Source organism: Nomascus leucogenys, chromosome 6 (assembly GCF_006542625.1).
Source record: "Nomascus leucogenys isolate Asia chromosome 6, Asia_NLE_v1, whole genome shotgun sequence".
NCBI lineage: Eukaryota > Metazoa > Chordata > Mammalia > Primates > Hylobatidae > Nomascus > Nomascus leucogenys.
This window is the reverse complement of record NC_044386.1, coordinates 107,527,033-107,533,312: the sequence shown is the minus strand read 5'-3', so window position 1 is coordinate 107,533,312 and position 6,280 is coordinate 107,527,033. Positions and strand designations below refer to the sequence as shown.

At 50.5% G+C, this 6,280-nt stretch overlaps 1 pseudogene; it reads right to left on the bottom strand.

The window, feature by feature from the left end:
* Window positions 1–4,007: 4,007 nt before the first annotated feature.
* On the bottom strand, window positions 4,008–4,072 carry LOC115835795 (annotated as a pseudogene).
* Between the last annotated feature and the right edge of the window lie 2,208 nt (window positions 4,073–6,280).

Here is a 6,280-nt window from a genome sequence, read left to right as displayed (position 1 = left end):
AGCTGGGATTACAGGCCCATATGCCACCACGCCCAGCTAATTTTTGTATTTTTAGTAGAGACGGGGTTTCACCATGTTGGTCAGGCTGGTCTCAAACTCCTGACCTCAAGTGATCCACCCGCCTCAGCCTCCCAAAGTGCTGGGATTACAGGTGTGAGCCATTGCGCCCAGCCCCATACAGTTTTTATCTTACATTTTTTCCACTTAATGATCTATTATGACAATTTTTCCCATATCCGTTATTTGCAATGTCTATGTCGTAGTCTGTCGGTGGCCGTGAACTTGTTCCAGTTGCTTTGTTATTACCTGTAATGCTTTGTGCACTTTTACAATTCCTTTCTTAGGATAAATTCCTTCAAATAACTCATCAGAAGGAAGAACCAGTTTAAAGACCTTGCCAGGTGTTTCTAAGTTGCCCTCCTGAAAGGTCATGCCTTTGTGTGGACATTCTCCAGCAGAGTGTAAGGATGGCCAGAGAACAGTCCAATAGCTCCCTTCCCAAGATCAAATCAACTCCAGCAGGATCAGTCTTCTGGTAGAGCCCCGGCCAGGTCCTGGGAGAGAGGCAGGGGGTGTGGTCCGTTGTGGCCATGGGTCTTGGGAGCACTGGATGGCTTGGGACTGAGATCTTAGGCTGAGAACCCCAGAGACCCTCCTCAGGTTCCCATCAGCTTGTCCCTGCAGTGAGCTCAGCACACAGACTTCCTGCTATAGCAAGACAGGCATAGCTCAGAGAGGAGGAGAAGCGCAGGTGTCTCAGCTGTGCAGGCCCCTCACTCCTGGGGGCCATAGGGAGACTGGGCGCTGGGGCCCTTGGGGAGGACCTTGGCCCACTATATTAGAAGCACATTCCGCCCCTTCAGTGGTGGGTGGGAAGCAGCAAAGTGGGCCTCTGTGTTTCTCTTCCCAAAAAGCAAGTTTGTATTTATTCTGCCACTATCTGCTGATTCAGTGGGTGATTTGCATCCTTCGGAGGTCCAGGCACTTCTCTTCCATCTGGGGCTCTTCTCCTGGAGAGTCAGGGGAGAGCGAGGGCCGGGTCAGGGGCTGCCGCGCTGCCAAGATACGGCCCGCAGGAATCTGCTGGGCGGGGGCTGGGATCTGGGCCATGAGGGGCGCGGGGGACTCGCAGTCCTGCCGCCGCCCGCGCACAAAGCCCGCCCTTGTTTGGCTGCCTCGGATGCGTGCCCAGGGTTCAGACCTCCCCGGTGTCCTGTGTGGCCTGTGCGTGGGGCCACGTGTCCTGACCACTCCGGGAATGTATGTGCTGCCCGCCGCGGACCCCCGGACCGCGGGAGGGGCATGCTCTGCCCAGGGCTTGGGGCCCTGCCTTGGGCTCTGCTGGGCATGGAAGGCCAGGCCCAGCCCCTGACTGCTTGGCCCCCATCGATGGGTTTCTCCAGCTGAGGGTCACGGGCGTCCGCCACCTGAGAAGGCAGTAAAGGTGTTGCCTTTGTCATGGTCACTCTACAGTGGGTGCCGGGGGAAGCGTGAGGGGCATGCCAGGGTGCCGGGGTGGGGCTGAGGTGGCCATGGGAGCCTCACCCCTTCCCGTGTGCTGTTTTGATGTCATGCCCCATCTGGGCCACCGCTGGGCATGCCGGCCAGACTCATTCTCAGAGGAAGGCTGTAGATGCCAGGAGTTTTAGTCCGGGTGGATATTAGATCGGCCAACCACACCTTCCTACCTGTTCGTCCCTCCAATACCTACTCATTAACCATCCCCTGCCACCTCCCCTTTCACCACAAGGAGTCCTGTGCCACATTCCAGAGCAGGGCAGATGCCATCCAGGCACTCCTGAGGGGGAGGTCCCCAGCCCTGCGTGGTGTTTCTTAGACTTTCACAGGCTTACAATGGTGGGCAAATCCTTCGTTCCACAGGTTTCTCCACTAGCATCCATTTACTGAGCACCTGCTGCATGCCAGGCACATTTCCAAGTGTGGGGAGTCCATCAGAGAGCAAGGCAGACCAGTCCCTACCCTTAAACACACCATGGCCCAGCTCCAGGGTGACATTGCTTTTGGCACATCTCTCCCTACAGATTCAAACATAACAGGTATGGCAACACACTGCCAGACTCGTGTCTGGATTTGCCAAGGATCCTCTCCTTGGAGATTGGCAAAGAGCACTGCAGAGGAAAAAACAAAAATTGAAATCCTAGTAAAGTGAGAAGAAACACATGTGAAAATGGCACTCACACTAAATCAGCATTAAATCAAACCGGGGCCTGTTTAGAAACCAGTGCAGACCTGCTATTTCTCGCTAAGTCCTGTTATTTTAACTCAGCAAATTCAAGCAAGATTTCGCATTCCCATCAGAGGGCAGGAAAGAAGAAAACTGTGATTCTCAAGGGCAAGGCTGAAGCTGTTTGCTGCGTAGGCTGAGGTTGGAGGGTGGAGGGGGGATGACATTAGGGTTGGGGTGATCTGAACACAAGGACATGGGTGACAAGACCGCAGGCTGAATTCTCTGTCCACAAACTCCATTCTCATCTTGTTCCCTGATTCTGTCTCAGTTCACATTTCTCCCTTGGTCACAAACCTTCAATGGCTCCCCATGACCACTGAAGTAAGTATAAACATCCCACAGCCCTCCACAGCATGATCTCCAATCTATCTTTTCAGTTTGCATGATGTTTCACACCTGTGGCTCCAGCCAAAGAGGATAACTCGTAGGATTGATGCCTGTGCACCCTTCTGCTTTTGCACTTGATAATCATGGTAGCCAATACTTGCTCAGTACTCACTGTGCTAGGTCCTGAGCTTCCCTTATCCCAATCCTACAAGAAACGACATAGTGTTACCTGCCTTTTTACAGATGCGTTCCTCAGAGGAGTTCCTGACCTGTCCAATGGGAATTTGAATACAGGCCTCTCTGTCCCCACAACCTAAACCCTTGACTGTGATGTAGACTTTTGGTGGAATCATGGTGCTGTGTCCTGTGCTGTCTGTATTAAATGGCTTTACGAAAATTCTAGAAGTTTGGGGCAAGGTGCCGAAAGCGAGATGAGACCAGTTGGTCTGGATCTCTCAGGAGATCGCAGACCCTCCTGTTAGACCTTCCCTTCTCCTCAACACAGGCTCATAACCCCCATCCATCCCCATTCTGCTCCATTATGCCTCACCTTCTCCACTAGCCACCCAAAGCTGGCTCAATAGACCACAAGGTTCTGGGTCAGTGACCTTCCTTTCCCAAGCACCCCATTTTGCAGAGACAGAGCCATGATTCAGGGGGAAGGTGTACTGTGCTCTCTCGGGCTCTCCAGAAATCCTCGCATTGGTCAGGTAGTACTTCTGTTACAATTTAAGATAACTGACTCTTCATGACCCCTTGCAGTGACAGAGGGAGAGGGAGAGAAGGGTGATGGCCCAGATGTTGTGGCCACAGGAAGAAGCCCCCCAACTTCTTGGGGACACTCGTTCCCCATGCAGCTGGAAAGAGGGAAAGGTTGCAGCCTTCTTGGTTTTTTCAAGGTCTTGGGAAGTCCAAGAGAGTAGAGTAGGTCATGGGCTGGTGGAAGGCCATTTGTCACAGGCCTTTCCTGGGCTTTGCCCACTGCCTGTTAGACCCGCAGGTCAAGTGAGGCAGTTGAGAAAAAATCCTCATTGTGAAGTGTCTGTGGCCCTGCTCAGATGAGAGAATGGCCCCCTTTCAGCAGCCCCACTTGGAGCCAGGACAGTATTCCCAGAGGGCCAGGTCGGTGAATGGTCATCTGTCTGCCCAGATGGACCAAGGCCTGGCCTGCCAGGGAGGAGATGCAGGTTCTGGTTTCTGTTTGTGAATTCAGGGGCTCTGGAATACTTCAAAATATAAACACCTATTTATTGAGCTCCTACTGTGTGCAGGGCACTGTAGGGAACACAAAGAAGCACTGACTTGAAAACCACAGATCAGAATTTATCCATGCAAATGAGCTTGCTCCCTAGGGAGGCTGGATACTCGTAGATCCAGTGAGGCCACCGCTATTCGAGGAACCAACCCCCACCCATCCCTACTGCAAACTATTTTGAGTTTTCTCAGTGAAGATGGTTGATACTACACTTGATCTTAGCCAAAAGGCCGAGAAGCGATGATGGTTGATGTTTTAAAATTAAAAATAGCTAATAGTCATTAGCTTATTCATTCTTTGCCTATGAGCCAGCTTTGTTCTTGCTGCTTGGAGATGAGAATATCCTGACAGTGTTCAGTCTGCTAGGGGTGATCAGCAGGTCAGCCAGGCCAATGACCAGCTGGGCTTGACAGTGATCCCCTCCAAGCGACCCTTGGCTCATCTGCTGTGAGTGACCCCAGGCCTTGAGAGTGCAAGAACATGCCTCATGCCGGGTATAAAGCAGCAGGCAGGTGATGCCAATGCCCAGGAGGTAAGTGCATGGCAGGCATCCTGAGACGCTGGGGGAGCAGAGAGGAGGGGACCCTCCCCTCACATGGAGGGCACAGTAAATCAGCCAGAGCTTGCCTGGAGAGGATCACAATTGCCAATGCTTACTGAGCACTCTTTATGTACTAGGCATGGTGCTAAGTGCTCTAAGTGGATTAATTATCTTGCTCTATCATTACAGCCTTTCAAGGGAGATACAATAAACTCCCCTTGTCCACATTTTACATGTGAGAAAACTGAGGCGTAGCAAGTTTAAGTAACTTGTCCAGGATCACACAGCAGGGAAGCAGATTCAAACCCAGTTGATCTGACACCCAAGTCTCCCTGTTTAACAGCCACACTGCTGCTTCCAGAAGGAAGGGGAGAAGGCAAAGGGCTCATCAGTAAAGGACAACTCATATTGTTGAGACTAGTTTTTTGGTTCTGAAGACAGTTCCCAAAGAGGATCTGTGAGCCACAGCAATGTCACTGGATGGAGTGTGTACAGAATCTTGGAGGAACCCAGCTTTTGGAGACAGACGAACTTGAGTTTGCATCTTGGCTCTTCCATTTCTTGCTGAGTGACCTCAGGCAAGTTCCTTAAACTCTGAGCATTTATTTTCTCATCTCTAAAGTGGAGCTATTGACACTAATTTGGCAGCGTTTTTTTTAGTCAGGGTCTCACTCTGTCCCTCAGACTGGAGTGACTCAATCTTGGCTCACTGCAGCTTCAATCTCCCAGGCTTAAGTGATCCTCCCACCTCAGCCTCCCAAGTAGCTGGGACTACAGGTGTGTGCCACCACACCCAACTAATTTTTGTGTTTTTTGTAGAGATGGGATTTCACCATGTTGTCCAGGCAGGTCTTGGACTCTGTTGCTCAAGCAATCTGCCCACCTTGGCCTCTCAAAGTGCTAGGATTATAGGTGTGAGCCACCACGCCTGACTGGCAGTGTTCTTATGAGGACTGTTCAGTCTGCTATTACAGAATACCATGGACTGGGCAACTTAACAACAAACATTTACTTTTCACAGTTCTGGAGGCTGGAAGTCCAAGATCAAAGTGCTGGCAGATCCAGTGTCTGGTGAAGGCTTGCTTTCTGGTTTGCAGATGGTGGTCTCCCCTTTTTATCTTCACATGAACAAGAGAGAAATCATTTCTATCCTATCTCTTCCTTACAAGGGCACTAATCCCACTTGTGAGGGCTCCAACCTCATGACCTCATCACCTCCCAAAGGCCCCACCTCCTAACGTCATCACACTAGGGGTTAGGATTTCAACCTATGAATTTTGGGAGACATAAGCATTCAGTCCATAACAAGGACTAAAAAGGATATTTTATGTAAAGCATTAGGTAGAGTAACCACTCAGTGAATATTAATTTTCCTTTCTCTTCTTAACAAAGTTATGTGGAGCTCTTCATTTACATTTTTTTATTTTTGTTTTTGTTTTTGTGTTTTTGAGACAGGGTCTTGTTCTGTCTCCCTTGTTGGGGTACAGTGGCAAAATCTCGGCTCACTGCAGCCTCTACCTCCTGGGCTCAAGCCATCCTCCCAGCTCAACTTCCCAAGTAGCTGGGACTACAAGTGCACGCCACCATACCTGGCTCATTTTTTGTATTTTCTGTAGAGGTGGGGTCTTGCCATGTACTCAGGCTGGTCTTGAACTCCAGGGCTCAGCCTCCCAATGTGCTGGGATTACAGACTTGAGCCCTCATGCCCGTCCTCCTGGTTCTTGTAAATATCTGGCAGTAAGCGAACTCTGGTCTGGGAGAAATTGCCAGACAGACAAGAGAGAGGAGGCTGAAGGTGAGCCTCATTTCTCTGAGCCTCAATTTCCTCAGTAAGCATCTATCTTGTAAGGTTGTTGTGAGAATACAGTGGGATGATACATAAAAAGCACTTAGAACATTCCTGGTACAT